Source organism: Neofelis nebulosa, chromosome X (genome assembly GCF_028018385.1).
Source record: "Neofelis nebulosa isolate mNeoNeb1 chromosome X, mNeoNeb1.pri, whole genome shotgun sequence".
Taxonomy (NCBI): domain Eukaryota; kingdom Metazoa; phylum Chordata; class Mammalia; order Carnivora; family Felidae; genus Neofelis; species Neofelis nebulosa.
Window position 1 is genome coordinate 47,204,845 of NC_080800.1, and position 16,415 is coordinate 47,221,259.

The 16,415-nt window shown below is 46.6% G+C and overlaps 1 long non-coding RNA gene across 1 annotated transcript; it reads right to left on the minus strand.

Annotated features, from left to right (window-relative positions):
* Window positions 1-11,042: 11,042 nt before the first annotated feature.
* Window positions 11,043-16,379, minus strand: LOC131502735 (uncharacterized). Its single transcript, XR_009257147.1, has 2 exons — window positions 13,724-16,379; window positions 11,043-13,574 (listed from the first exon to the last, which is right to left on the minus strand). It is a non-coding gene; the product is annotated as an uncharacterized LOC131502735 (long non-coding RNA).
* Window positions 16,380-16,415: the final 36 nt, after the last annotated feature.

Genomic DNA, 16,415 nt, shown 5'->3' on the forward strand with positions numbered 1-16,415 from the left:
TCCCCTGTCTCCCCGTACCTTATGTAGCAGTCACTGTGCTGCTCTGGGCTGGAAGGTGTGCGCTGCAGAATCCACGTGACTGCATGCACAGGACCCTTGACACAAGCACATTGACAGTCAGGCCCTGGTCTCTGTGGGTGGCCTCCCACAATACATCCTGTGGTTTAGTTTCTACTCCTGTGTGTGTGTGTGTGTGTGTGTGTGTGTGTTGTGTTGTGTTTTGTTTTGGTTTTTTGTTTTTTTGTTTTTACCTCTTGAGTCAGAAGGATGAAGCTTCAGTTACCCTGGTAACCTTTTTTTTTTATTTTTTAAATCATCTCAAAGTGATGAGGGCACTTGGGGCAGGCTGAGGACAGAGTGCAAACTAACAGCACCCCCCACCCACCGCCAGGGGGGATGTGTGTGATATTCCTCAAGCACTAGTGGCAGTCCAAGGACAAAGGGAAGGAAAGAAAACAAATGGCCAACTGAGAGAGATCACAGTCCTACAGGACCTGGGTCTCCATCAGTTTACAAATATCTTAGTAAATTACAAGAAAATGGCAATCTTATGGATAGCCTAATCTCCAGAAACCAATAGACTCAGTTCCCTGGAGCCCCAACATCACCCTCCCCTCCACAGTGATATGGGAAACAAAGGCAAGAAGGAAATGGCAGGTAAAATTAAATTTCGTTATAAAATGCAGCCCATTGACAGATAGTTGAGGCAGAGTAAAACATTTCTCCAGGAACTCCCTGCAGTCTTAATGCTAATGCTTTGCTAAACAGAAAAGCAACCTTCCCTAGACGATAGCAAGGCCTCAGGTATCTTAGGAGTCCTCTTTAAGTATCAAAATCCCTCTGGAGGCCTCTCATTTGACTTTACCTCCCCAACTTCAAGGTATATAAGGAGGCACTCTTAACTCATTCTGCCCAAGGGTCCTGTCCCCTGCTTTAATAAGATCACCTTTTTGCACAAAAGACTTCCTGGTGGGCAGCTCCAGACCCCAGGAAGCCCAACATCACTCCAAAACCTCATCAAACATCTGAACACAGAAAGGGAGGGAGATGGAGACAAGTGCTTTCTCATCTGTCCTGGACCTTTAGCCCCGCTGATGCCTTTGAGTGAGTGACCCAGTGAGGTTGAGCAGAAGAATGTTGCCAGGACAACAGATTAGCTCACCCCCATCCAGCACACAGGCCCTTCTACCTCCCTCTCAAGGCCTGATCTCACCTGAGAATGGCAATGTGCTTTGGCTAGGAGGAAAGGGATAGATGTATAGCAGAGGATGCAAGGAGAGAGGTGTAATCTTGGGATGCCCTCAGAAGGACCTGGGGGAGGGACCACAGCCCCAAAGAAAGCATCAGGTACAGCACTGAAGTCCCAGGAGGCTACAAAGGCTATGAAAGCACAGTAGATCTAATGTGTTTCTGTGATTTTCTCCAGCTTTACAGGATGCTACAGCATTTTCTGAAGCCAAGCCCCACAGCTCAGGCCCTGGAAAATGGGGTCTGTGTTGTTAAAGGAGAATGGAGCCTGGCGTCACTTGGAGAGGACAATGACAGACTTGAGAAGGACCTGCTCACCTCAGTGACAGCTCTCATGAGTTACTCTGCTCTGTGTGTCTGTCTGGTCTGCTCTTCCTTCTGTGCTCCGCTTTGGGGGTCCATTTATGGGACATGAAACGTCCTAGTTAAAGGAGAGGACAAGGCAAGGATACCCCATCCTCCTCTAACATGGACGGACTGGAGGGTGGACAGAGCAGGACTTGTGGGGATGGTGAGCTGGGATCACAGATTCACCAGTGCTCCTCAGACAACAAGGGCACGGTGGTTAAGTGATTCTCTCTGGCTGATGTGATTTTCATGATTGTCCACTCTCAGGACTGGATAGAAGGGGAGCAAAAAAACCCGCACTGAATTCATTGCTGAGCTGGTAAGCGTGTTCAATATCTATAATGTTGTTGGAGAAGTGGATAAAGTACACCAAAGATGGCTGATTGGACTAAAACAAACTCTGGTCTCTAGCTTAGAGACCCCTCCTCCTGGTTCTTCTTCCTTTGCTGCGCGCGCGAAACCCTCTCCCCCCACAAATATGGAGGCTTACAACTATAAATTACCCTTCCCGCTCGCATTCAGGGCTCAGATCTTCGGAGAAATGGTCTCCTCTGAGCCTGCCGGTGTTAAATAAATCTCTGATCCACCAAGATCTCCGAGTGCTGCTTGGTTTTTCCGCCAATGTACCAGCTGGTTCCTTAACATATTTGGTTCGCTGACCAGGAAACCCAACCGCGCTGGCCCATTGTTGCCACGGGTTTGGGAGGCGGTGACGGAATAAAGGATCACAAGGGAGAAGGCGCGCCCTGCCTGAATTTGGGCAGTCTCCTTCTCAGTTGCCACAGGCCGGCACCCGCTCCGCAGTTCTGGCTGGACTCGAGGAGACTTGGCAGGTGAGGGCCTGGACCTGACGTCGGAACCGTAAGGCTGGGACCCAAACTAGTCAGTCCCATTCGCAAGAGTGGAAGGGGGACCTGATCGCTTCCCGGAGACCTCAGAGGTCTCACAGGTAGGAATTCTGTGGGAGGGAATGTAATAACCTCTGGTGTGTATGTGAGTGTGAATGTGCGACTCGGTCTAGCTTGCCTGCCGAGTTCGATTCTGTGGCTCCACGGGCGGGCACCCTTGGGGTCCCCAGGGGCCCACGGAGTCTGAGTGGGCCCATCTGCGATTCCATGATGGATGGCACTTAGTCTGTGGTGATATCAGAGTGGTTTCTGATCATGGGTAGCAGGGCTGGGACCTGTGGGGCTGAGCGTTGCCTGGGTTCCTTTGGGACACGGCCAAGCAGGCATCTGGCTGGTCTCCTCATTGGAGGGGGTTCCCCTGTCCCTCTGTCTGTCTTTGCAACTCCGCCTCATGGGAGCATTGTGGGGTTGTGGCATTGTGGGGTTGGGATGGAGCAAGGAGAGCCAGGCAAAGGTTTTAGCTGCTTTATCCGGAGACTCACCCAGGGATCCAAAGAAGAGACCCACTGCTCCCCAGTGTTCAGCCTTTTCATGACTCATTAGGCTCCCTCCCCCTCCCCTAAGCTTGAAACTCCTCCCTTGTCTTGCTGCTGCCTCTGCTGGCACCCATTTCTCCTCCCCTTCCTGGCCAGAGAACCCTCCCCCACAAAGACCAGTGGCCAGATTGCGCCCTTGCCCTCAGCCAGGCACAGGCTCTCTCTGGATGCCCATTTACATCCTCCAGTATCAAGAGGCTCTACTCCGGAGGATCAGAGCTGGGGGCTGAGAAGGCCATTAATATGCCCAGCAGCAAGGGGATTCTCATGGGGATTATTATGAGAGTCGATGCAAAGCTTATACCCTGTTTGCTCCAGAGGCACAAGAGAGCCACAACAAACGGACGGGGAAAGGTCTAGCCTCCAAAAGCAGGGAGGCCCAGAACCTCCTTAGCAATGGGTCAATGAAACTACTGCAAGGGGAAAGGACATTAAAAAGAATAAGTATCTCAACCAGGGAAAGTCCCAAAAACCCAGCCAATATCAGGAGGAACCTCGAGAAGGGGACCTTACCGGTCTAGCCAAGATAGAATCAGACTAAAAGGGGACACTGACTCTCTCTCCCTGTTCCTCTGCCTAATAGATGTGAGGGATTCTTCTTCATTTCCCAGGTTAACAGCTATAATTGGAGCCAACTTTGGTTAGTCTACCTCGGGACAGGGACTTTAAGGAATATTCCCAAGCAGTTGCTACTTCTGCCTCCGCCTCCCCCTCATGTTTCTGCACCAACTTGGGTGTGGCCCTATACCATCCCCAGTGTCTCAGGCACCATTGGTTCCTCCTCCCACCCTCCAAGTCAAGGAGCAAAGTGCACCCCCACCTTGGACCACCCATTTCAGATATCTCCACTGGTGCCCCAAATGAAAATTGACAATGGGGAAAAATTGACTTTTAGGTGGATGCAGGTGAAACATATTCGTTGTTTAAACTAATTTAAGTTTATTGGACCTGTCTTTAAAGTTATGAGTAAAGGTCAAATAAGCTCATGTTATCTCTGTTGCAATTTGTTAATGATAATTAATTTTGTCTGTCTCAAAGTTTTCATGGATAATTGTTAAGATAACTTTCAAGGTCCTTGGTAACCTGAAACTTTCCAAATATGGTGTAATGCTAAAGCTTTAATTATTGAACATAGGTTTGTGTTTTTAACTTCTTATTGCTGAGAAATTAAGGCTATTCAGACCTACTGGAAAACATGCTTTGTACTTAATTGGTTCATGAATTTACCATCTTAATTGGTTCATGAATTTACAAAACTTCTGATGTAAACACCTCTCGATTGGTTACTAAGTCCTCAATTGGAGACCAAATATCCTAAGAGTTAAAATTCTGCTAAATTTACTTAAGACTGATGAAAATAAAGAAAGCAACCCTGTATATAGGAAAATAAGAGGTATATAAAAAAGATATAAGAAATAAAAATACAGTTTTGGTAAGGGTAAAAAAAAGTAATTTTGTCCTAAATGAGACTGGTTATTTGGAAAGAAATGGCTTTGAAACAAAATTTAAAAGCAAAAAAAATGTTGTAGAAGGTTGAGATAAATAAAAATTTTTAAAGTACGCTGGTATAAGGTTAAAATTCTGCTTTTCTCTCTACTCAAATGACAAAGTTTTCTTGAACTGTTGATCTGCTCTTATAAGACAATGTAAACAAAGGTTTATCCTCCAGGAAAATCAAAGTTTTATGTTTCATCTTTATCAGGTCTTTGAATACTTAGTTAAAACTTCTCAATGTTAAAGGAGCTAGGTTTTGATAACAACTGTATAATGCTATACTTTCACCTTTGGAATCTTTTATTGCCACTTTGGTTAAATTAATAAAATTTAAAAATTTGTAATGGTCTGTAATCCTATTTAGGACGCACTTATGACTTCCTGGGGTTTTAACAAACTTCCCAGGATTTGAATAGTAAATGAAGTCTTTTTGACCAATTAGGCCCTTTTATTTAGGATGCTAAGTTACTTAGAAAAGCACTGTCATACAATGGTAAACCTTAGGTTCTATTGCACAGGTAAATACTGTAAGTGCCCAAATATATACAATTCCTAAAGTTTTAATGTTTTGATATAAGGTCATCACTTAATATTCTGATTACTTGAAATGTTATGTGTCACAGAAATAACCGAATTTCTTTGTCAATTACATCATAATGAACTCCCATCAGATCTTTAACAATGTCTATTTCTGAGATTTTGTCATTTATAATTGTTCTTATTCTCTCACAAAACGTGTTTCTTCAAGGAGATTTATAAAAAGGACTTTGGGGACAAATGCAGGTATTTGGCATCTTTGAGATTAATACTAAAATGGGTAAGAATTTCCAGAACTAAAAGCTGCATTCAAATTAAACAAGAATTAGGAACAAGGGATTAAATAAACTGAGGAAGATTATAGTTTTCTGATTCTTGTTAAAAATATTGCTGGTTCCCTAATGTTTCCTCTTCCAGATTAAGGAAACTTTCTCTTAAGATATATATGATACACAAAAATTTCATAAAGTATGCATTTGTAAACTAAAGCATTTATCTTTTCTCTCGACATAAGACCCCTGAAATTCAAAAGTCTCAACAAGTATTCTTTCTTTCATGGCAATTGCAATTGTTTGCATAAGTTCAATAAGAATCTGTTCATCTTGTAACAGGTCACCATTTGGAAATACTGGTTATTTTACCAAGTCTTTGACTGGAATGTCATAGTTGAGAGTGACATTCATAGAAACAGATATGACCAGACAGCTTTAAGGAATTAGGGTTGGCTTTATAAAACATAGACCCATGAAACCCCTTGAAAATGTTGGCCTGGTGCCTTGCTTACAGAGTTCCCAACAGCCTCACCAGGTAAGTAAAAAAGGTCACTTCCTGGAAGGTGCAGGAACCTCAGGATATCTTGGGGACCTCATGAAGAGGAATTCGCCCAATTCTACAGGTATTGCAGGCCTGTCTGATGGCAAGTATTTGGCTTAGCTTCTGGCCTGGAGAGGTTACTAAAATTTCAACTCAGAGCTTCCTTATAAAAGGTTCCAACAAAGCAAACTTTAAAAGATCCTCATGATCAATCGCTATTCTTGCTGAGCTTATGTAAATAATTAGGCCAGATTTGTTAAGACTGGATTTATCCTACAAATGCATTGGTCTCAATTTGGCTATCTCTGGAAAGGGGGGGGGGGAAGTTAGAGAGAACAACTATGTTTCAACAGTGCACCGTTATGGATGTTAAATTCTAGTTATAATTGCCTTTAAATGTTTGTTGTTTGCCTAAACTAGACAACTTGAGATAACCTTCAGAAAATTGTCACAGTATTTCATATATAGGCAATCTTCTGTGCTTGTTATAGTATGGGGATAATAATAAGACCCGATGGGTATATGATTATTTAAACTGGAAAACAGGATGTATCTCTAAATATGCAAACCATATCTTCCCTAAACCTGATCTGACAGTTATCAGAAACACACCCCTTTCAAAGACTTGGAGGTGGACTTACAGACATACAACCAAATAGAGGATTCAGTTTCAGGTATCATCCCATGGGTCCATCACTCCAGAGCTAAGAAGGCCAACTCAAAGGAACCCTCAACCTGGTGAAGTGATCCAGATCCAGTCAACCCGCTTAAACTGACCCTCAAAAAGACATTGGCCCCTGAGATCTCCAGCCCTGCTCCAGCCACACCCCGGAAGCTGGCTGGCCTGCGCATGGCAGAAGCTTGAGGAATCAACGTGTGGACTGAAACCAGGGGTTTAGATGCAACTCTGCCAGCCCTTGCCCCTTACTGGTGTCATAGCCCTGATCTTCTTACTGTTGGGCCCATAGAGACTGCACCAAGAAGCTGGACATGGGACAAAAGGTGCATGCCAGGTCTCACATACCTCCTCTGGATGGGAGGATTATTAAGTATTGCCTGTATATTATGATAACCTCTCTCACCCTCACAACTGCCACTTACCAACTTTGCCCCCAGGATTGTTATATGACCATAAGGGGGTCAAGGGCGTTCAGCGCCTTCACCTCCCCCCACAAAGATTGCTACAAGGGAAAAACATCCGCTCTCTGTCAGTCACCCCATGCCCCAAGAACTAAGTGTTGGATCATAGAGATAACCCAAAATGTCAGGAACCCATGTCACAACAAGGCCTCCAGAGAGGGAAGTGAGCTTACTACACTTACCTTTCTCAATGGGAGATCTCAGACAGGGGAGGGGTACAAGACAGGGCCCTTCAAAAGGTTATAAAGAATACCCAGGACAGGGTAATATAAGCCATAAAGGTGACCACTCTCCCAGCAGCCTACCAGGGTTTGAGCCTTTCAGCCCTCGATCAGATGCTTACCAATTCTCCACTCCAGTGTTGGGCCAACACTACTCTACAACTCCTCCATAAAATAGGTAATCACACCCAAACCTGCTGGATGTGTTTGCCCCTCAGCTGAAGGGCTTATTTAGCCACTCCTATCCCTTTGACCTGGGAAGCTCCTTAAAATCTCAAAACCAACACCTCTGTCTTAATTGGACCCTTGGCCACTGGGATCCATTTCACAAATGCTGACAATCTAATCTGTAGTCCCTGAATGTATGAATGGTACCTCTCTATGCAGAAGAAATACAATGTTAAAGAGAAATACAACCCTATGTTCAACCCCTGGGGTGTTCTATCTGTGTTCTAATTTGGTCTACCAATGCTTAGAGGCCAACTGGACCTAGATATGTTATTCCATCTTCCTAACCCCAGAGATATCCGTGTACACTGAAGATCAGCTCCTAACAGCCTTTAGCCCCAAGTCCCGGGCTAAACGGGTAATCCTGCTACCCGTTCTGATAGGAGCAGGAATTGCGACAGGAATAGGAACTGGAATGGGGGCATAGGTTCATCCATGGGGCTATACCATAGACTATCTCAAGAGCTAAATAAAGAAATGGAAGAGGTGGCAGATTCTCTGGTAACCTTACAAAGCCAAATAAACTCTCTGGTGGCAGTGACCCTCCAAAATAAGCGAGCCCTCGACATCCTCATTGCAGAAAAAGGAGGAACTTGCATCTTTCTGGGAGAGTAATGTTGCTATTTCGTAAACCAGTCAGGAATAGTTACAACTAAGGTTAAGGAACTCAAGGAAACAATTCCACACAGACAACAGGAAAATATTTTAAAAAATGGAAAGGATGGGATCTCTCGGATTGGGCATCCTGGCTTCCTGCCCTGGCGGGGCCCCTCATCTCCAGAATTTTACTTATATCCATCCGCCCCCATATACTGAATGCTGTGGTAGGTTTTATTGAAAACACTGATGCTTGCCAAACTACTGCACGTATCTTAGCCTTCCTAGAGTACCAACCTGTAAAACTGAAAGGTGATGCCGACTAAAAGTTTTTTAAAAGACATCAAGGGGGGAAATGTTGGAGAAGTGAATAGAGTACACCAAAGATGGCTGATGGGACTAAAACAAACTCTGGTCTCTAGCTTAGAGACCCCTCCCCCGGGTTCTTCTTTGCTGCACTCGCGAAACCTCCCACACACACGCACACAAATATGGACGCTTACAACTATAAATTACACTTCCCGCTCACATTAGGGACTCAGATCTTTGGACAAATCATCTCCTCTGGGCCTGCAACTGTTTTTTTTTTTTTTTTAATTTTTTTTTTCAACGCTTTATTTATTTTTGGGACAGAGAGAGACAGAGCATGAACGGGGGAGGGGCAGAGAGAGAGGGAGACACAGAATCGGAAACAGGCTCCAGGCTCCGAGCCATCAGCCCAGAGCCTGACGCGGGGCTCGAACTCACGGACCGCGAGATCGTGACCTGGCTGAAGTCGGACGCTTAACCGACTGCGCCACCCAGGCGCCCCTGGGCCTGCAACTGTTAAATAAATCTCTGATCCACCAAGATCTCCGAGTGCCTCTTGGTTTTTCGACCAGCATTCTAGCCTGGTTCCATAACACTGTGACTGGTCCAGGTGAGGAACTGCCCACTCACTCAAATTTCCACCAAACCTCCCTACTTGCCTCCAAGGTGGGGAAGGTGTATTGTGGTTTACAAGTCTCCTGGGTGATGTTGGAAGGGGGGTTTTTGAAATTCTTAAGTTGCTCACAGTGTTCTGGGTGGTTTCTAGGGAAGGAGGATTCTTGTCTCCCTGGTCCACCTGGTGAAGTTACCTGCACCATCTGTGCATTTCACTAGTGAAACTTACATGTCCCTGTCTTCCTTTTGATGGGCACAGGATGCCCCCTGGCTCACTTAGCCTCAGCTCACCTGTACCGGCATCTGTAGACCTCTCGGATTCTTGGTCTCAACCTCCATCACCACCCTTGACAGGGCCTTTGCTTCACAGCCTCAGCTGCAGGGTCTAGTCCTTTGCCTATTTAGACCTCCTTCATGGACCCTTTCATGTGGTCTCAGTCACTTTCCACATTTCCTCTACTGGGAATGCAGCCCCTGAGGTGAGACAGCACAGCGGGAGCCAGGATCAGCTCCAGTAAGCTAAGTTCCTAAACTTCAGCCATCCCTCTGCCCAAAGAGACTGCTGGGTCAGCCTGCAAAGTGAACTCCTCTGAGTCCCAAACGCAAATAGGTGCAAAATCCTTTCCTCCACTTGTCTGATACATCTCGCTTGTCCCCTCCCAATCAGGGGAGTCTGACCTGAGAGCCTTACCTCCATCTGCCACCTCTTTGTGTCACGTACTCCTCCAATACTGGGAGACAACATTCATCTTTGCTTGACCTTCATGCTGACAAGACTCCCATAGTATATCCAGATCCCAAAGGGAAAGCTTTAGGATTTGCTTTTTATTATTATTATTATTATTAAGCAAAAAGAGACTGGCTAGCTGAGAAAGAAACATAAAAGAGAGAGGATTACCAGTCAGTCATGAACCCTTGTGCCATTGTCAGTAGGGACGATCTATAAAAGTAAACTCAGAGTTCAAAGACAGACACCATGTTTTAAAAGGGTCCTAGGAGATGCTTGTCAGCAATTGTAACATCAGTACCCAGAGAGCTTCAATCCTAAGTCCTCTGCTCCCACCAGCACCTGGATACTCGGCAGCAGAGATGAACTTACCCAAAGCTTGTGATGTTTTCCAGGAGTTCTGGGGCAAATCTGGGTGTGTCTTCCTAGGTGACTAGTCCAGGAGTATTTGGAGGTTTGGCAACCTTTTTTCCAGTCTCCTATTTACCACATAATGAATTAAAACAGCAGCACGGAGACTGGCTCCATAGTTTAATCGTTCAAAGTAACTACTTTTCTCATTACCGGGGGAAGCACAGTCTACATGACTGGAAAACAGAATTAAAGAACAACTGCCCTAAAGGTAAAATCCCCAAAATGAAAGTGTTTGCTTGAGAACTTCCCATTCTGGGCACAATGCCTTTAGTGGCCTTCCTGCTGGAGTTACAATACAGGTTCCTGGCTCGGTCCTAACCAGGACAGTTTCTCCCTAGCTAGTTCCATGGGTGTGGGTCCCATACAGACAGTACACGTGGGAACACTCTGGCCTCCAGCAGCTCTTCTCAGGCTCCTGATTCTCCCACAGGCAGTCACTCACAATGCGAAGCAATGATTTATCAAACATCTTGAGAACTCCTGGTGCCAGCTTTGTTCTGAAAATAGTTTCATTCACCTTACGGGCACATGCCCTGACTGTCCTAAGTGCAGATGGAGAAACCAAGTCACAGGGACACTGAGGAATGCGCCTGCTGCTATGCAGCCTGAGAGTTCACTAGATGAAGTCTTGAGAGCACTGCTGCCCACCCTAGGTGTCCTTATGATGGGCCAACCTCTTCTCTTTCTTTCTCTCATTCATCATGGGTATCTCATTTTAAGCAGCAAGTGAAGTAATTTAACGACTGAGAAGAAAGTTTTTTTGTGTGTCATTAGTACAAACATCTCAAAACCTGCAGGAGTTACCATGGGGCACACGTGTTCCTGTGGGTTTAAAGGGAGATTATCCAGGAACCCTCCCCCACCCCAGTGATACCCTTTCAGTAACCCACAACAAAGCAACAACAGGTGTCAGGTGACCTTTTATTTGGCATTCCATAACATTAATGAGAGCCTCTCTTAATAGGTGTGTGGTGCTCTTGTACAAGCTGGTCACGTAGCACTTATCTGGGGAGTGAGAGAATACCAACCAACCAACCAACCAAGGAATAAGCAAATTAGTGGGCTAAGTGTTAGGAAGAAAATAACCCAGGTCCTAGGCCAGGAACAACCTACTTTACACAAGGGGGTCAGGGAGAGCCTCTCTGAGGAGGCAATAATGGAGCAGAAACCAGAAGGTTAGAAGGAACCCACCATGTAAGGATCCAGGGAGAGACTCTCCCAGGCAGAGACAACTGTGATCACCAATGTCCTAAGGAGGGAAGAAGCGTGTGCAAGGAACAGGAGTAGGCCAGAGTTACTGCCGTGAAGACAAGAGATGAGCAGATTATTTGGATACGAAAACAGTAGCAGTAGATGAGCACAGAACGGGATGGATACAGGATGTTTTCAGAAGATCGAATCCAGAGGACGTGGTGCTGGGTTGCAGTGGAGACCAAAGGAACACGTCACATGAAGAGGCGTGCTTGGGACATGTTAAGTGTCTGCTCCCTTCTGGTCATCCAGCAAAGACACAGACAAATGTGGATCTCAGGGGACAGGTTGATGCATGAGGTACGAACGTGGGAGGTCCCATCGTGTCCATGCTCTGTGCTGGCACCAAGGATGAAACAACCCACAGAGAGAGTGTAGATGGGAAGGGCCCTGTTAAAAGCCCTGTGGAATAGGGAGTTAGCAATAAACACTAACAAGGAGCACAGTGGCCACTGGGGTTGGGAGAACATCACCCAAAGAGTAAATTTTCAAAGAGGCCAAAATACAAATTAGAAGAAAGGGAGGGAGGGACATTTTCAAGAACCAGGCAATTGTTAAGTGTACCAGAGCTATCTGACAGGTACAGTAGGTTGAGGAGAGGACATCATCAAAGGGATTCACTGGTGCCCTTGACAGCTGTTTTCATCTGGGGGGGCAGGCTGATAGAAGCTGGACTGGAGAAGTTAGCAAAAAAAAAAAAAAATGGTTACAGAACAAGGGAAGACTTGCTGTTTACAGCAAGCGAAATGTGGCAGTGTCTCAGAAAGATATGGGATAAGGGATGGCTTTACGTTTTACTGCTTCTTGTATCATAGATAACAGAATGATGGAGAAAAAAATAAATGGATAGGTGATAATTGGAATCATTGCAAAGTCCTACTCCTCCTCCAGAAGATGGGCATGGGATCCAGGTGAAGGGCCTGGCCTCAGGTAGGATAAGGTCCCTTATTCCACAGGGATAGCAGAGATACAGGTGCAGATCAGGTGTTGCTGTGAAGTGGTGAGAGTTCCTGTCTGATAACTGCTCTTTTTTCTTTTCTTCTTCTTCTTCTTCTTCTTCTTCTTCTTCTTCTTAATGTATTACCATTGAACTTCTTGAGAAGCGTGGGTCATGGAGCACTAGAAGGTTACTGCAGATAGAGAAAAGATACAGGTCAGGAGGTTGCAGGATTTCGTCTTTATTAGGGTGTACCAGGAGAGGAGAGAGGAAGGAGCAAAGACCTGTTTTGCGCGGGACAATTTATAGCCCCTTAAGCTGGCCTAGTAGGATGTGACATGACCTAAGTGGCCACAGAACCGGGGGCTCCCTAAAGGGCTTAATGCCTAGGCTGTAGACGCAGTAGAGGGAGGGGGCTGGAGAACAGGCCTTTTGGGGGTGATGAGAGAGAGGAATGCTAGACAGCGACTCCAGGGAGGGGAGCGGGGTTCCTGATGTCCGGGGTCCAAGGCAGGTCCATGGGCAGCTGGATATTCGTGTTGGGGAGAACAACCCTGAGGACGGAGAGGACCGGGCGTGGCCGGTTTGTCTTCTAGGGCCTTGATAGACCTGCAGGCAGCAGGGGAGGGAAGGCTGAGAGGAGGATAGCAACTGTGCCTTGGGACCAGCGTTCACAGGCTAGAGTGGGCAGAACAATGACCAGGGGATTCGGACACGCGTCGCCCAAAGGACGGTCTGAGAGTCCGGGGATCGAGGAATAGCAGCCGGATAACAGGGGTTTGGGGCCTTGGACGAGTATGGAAACCGTCTTCAGAACTGGGCACACAGACTGGCAAGGACCTCACTCCTTGCCACAGTCGCCGGAACCAGGCTCAGAACCTCACAACTGGAACGCATCCCGAAGCCCTGACTTTTCCTCTACCGGGCGCCGGAACTTCCGGACGCGGGCCTTCCTGCTTCTGTTGGCTTAGTTCCGGGGCAGGACCATAGAAGGCTATTGTGCCAAAGACCGTTCGGCCGGGCCAGTTCGATTGTACCACAGCCTTCGCTCCCCCTCAGCAGCATTCCTCTTTGCCACCTCAGCTATGATCTGCAGGGCTCTTTACAGGCGAACAGAGGAAACGATGGATTTTCCTTTGTGATGCGTGTCGTTCCGTTTCTCTGGCCAGTAGGTGGCAGTGTTGCGCACTGTACCAGCTCGGACCACCTCTTCCCCCGCCTTCCGAGTTTGAAAAAACTCAGAGCTGCCGTCTTTTAAAAACAACAACAACAACAACAACAACAACAACAGGACCTTCTTTTTACGCATGCGCGCTTTTGGCTGCCCTGGCTGGAAATAGGTTTTTTCTACGTGTTAGGGACCCAATAAAACACGCAGCCCTGGGATAAAATCTTTCTACCTTTCAACTTGCCTTTCTTGAACTGCTGCCTAGGTTCTTCACCAACTTGGATGTCTGCGTCTCTAAGTCGCCTGCTTTTTGGCTTTTCCCCACACGTAGTGATTACCAGGCGCGGAGGCGAAGCGGTACTGGGGGGGGGGGGTTCTTAATTAAAGAGTACAAAGATACAGGTCGGATGATGAAAATTTTGGAAATGGATGATACTGGCGATAGTTGCACAACAGTGTGAACTTCCTGATGGAACCAATCGATGTTCATTTAAACATGCTTAACATGGTACATTTTATGTGATCGGTTTTAGTACCAAAAAAGGGAGAAAACACAGGTGACATAGGATAGAGTTTGTCCTAAATAAGTAGTTACACAAATAGGTGGAAATGAAATGCAGATTTCAAATAAGCCGTGAAAGAACCGGTAGATAACTACTGAAAAGGTACATTGCCCCTCTTGCCTTGCTTGATCTGGGTTGGCCTGCATTCCCTCCTCATTGTCTCATCAGGTCTCCCCCTTGGTACCTATTGCCTCAGTCAGTGTGCTGCTCTGGGCTGGAAGCAGTGCTCCTCTGTATCTACGTGTGCGTGTGTAACAAGCACATTTATTGACAGTCAGGACCCTTTCTCTATGGGTGGCCTCCCATAATACATCCTGTGGTTTAGTTTCTACTCCCTTTTGTGGCTTGGGTTTTTTTCCTCTTGAGTCAGATGGGTGAAGCTTCAGGTACCCTGGTAACCATTTTTCTCTTTTTACATCATCTCAACGTCTCATCACAAAAAGACAAGGAGAGGGAGACAAGTGCTTTCCCATCTATCCTGGACCTTCAGGCAAGCTGATGCCTGAGACTGAGTGACCCAGTGAGGAGCTGCAGAAGAATGTTGCCATGACAACAGAATGGCTCACCCCCTTCCAGCACACAGCCCTTTCTCCCTCCCTCTCACTGCCTGATAGATCTCACTTCAGAATGGGAATGTGCTTTGGCTAGGACTGAAGGGATAGGTGTATCGTAGAGGATGGAAGGAGAGAGGTATGATCCTGAGATGCCTTCAGAAGGAACTGGGGGAGGAACCACAACCCCCCAAAAAACCATCCTGCACAACAATGAGGTCGCAGAAGGCTACGGAGGCAATGAAAGCAGAGTAGCTCTAATGTGTTTGTGATTTTCTCCAGCCCTAAAGGATGCTACAGCATTTTATGCATGGCTCAGGCCCTGGGAAAAGGGGCCTGTGTTGTTAGAGGAGAATGGAGCCTGGCATCACTCGTGGAGGGCATGACAGACTTGAGAAGGACCTGCTCACCTCAGTGACAGCTCTCATGAGTTACTCCGCTGTGTCTGTCTGGTCTGCTCTTCCTTCTGTGCTCTGCTTTGGGGGGTCCATTTATGGGACATGAAACGTTGTCCTAGTTAAAGGAGAGGATAAGGCAAGGATGCCCCATCCTCCTCTAACATGGACTGATTGGAGGGTGGACAGAGCAGGGGCCTGTGGGGATGGTGAGCTGGGATCACAGATTCACCGGTGCTCCTCAGACCACAAGGGCACGGTGGGTAATTGATTCTCTCTGGCTGATGTGATCTTCATGATTATTCACTCTCAGGACTACACAGAAAAGGAGCAAAAACCCCACTGAATTCATTGATGATCTGCCAAGCATCGTTGATATCAATCATGTGACTGGTCTAGCTGAGGAAGTGCTCTGTCTCTCAGATTTCCACCACACCTTCCTTCTTGCCTCCAAGTGGGGAAGGTGTATGTGTGCTTTACAAGTCTCCCCGGGTAGTGCTGGAATGGGGTGTATGAAATCCTTATGTTGCTCACAGTCTCCTGGGTGGTTTCTGAGGGAAGGAGGACTCTTGTGTCCCTGGTCCACCTGGTGAAGTGACCTACACCACCTTGCATGTGGCTGGTGAAACCAGCTTTTTCCTCTCTCTCCTCTTGGCCAGTACCTGCTGCTTCCTGGCTGACCCAGCCTCAGCTCACCTGTGTTGGCATGTGGAGACCTCTTGGATTCTTGGTCTCAACGTCCATCACTTCTGTGGGAAGGGCTGTTGCTCCACAGCCTCGGCTGCAGGGTCACCTAGTCTGCTGCATGCTGCTGATGATCCCCATCATTCACCCCTGATGGGGAGTCACTCACTTTCCACATTTCCTTATCCAGGGATGCAGCCTCTGGGGTGTCACAGCACAGCAGGAGCCAAGATCAGCTCCAGTAAGCTAAGTTCCTAAACTTCAGCCATCCCTCTGCCCAAAGAGACTGCTGGGTCAGCCTGCAAAGTGAACTCCTCTGAGTCCCAAACGCAAATAGGTGCAAAATCCTTTCCTCCACTTGTCTGATACATCTCGCTTGTCCCCTCCCAATCAGGGGAGTCTGACCTGAGAGCCTTACCTCCATCTGCCACCTCTTTGTGTCACGTACTCCTCCAATACTGGGAGACAACATTCATCTTTGCTTGACCTTCATGCTGACAAGACTCCCATAGTATATCCAGATCCCAAAGGGAAAGCTTTAGGATTTGCTTTTTTTTTTTTTTTTATTAAGCAAAAAGAGATTGGCTAGCTGAGAAAGAAACATAAAAGAGAAGATTACCAATCATGAACCCTTGTGCCTCGTCAGCAGGGATGATCCATAAAAATAAACTCAGAGTTCGAAGACAGACACTATGTTTTAAACATAGTGTTTAAACAATTGTTTAAACAAT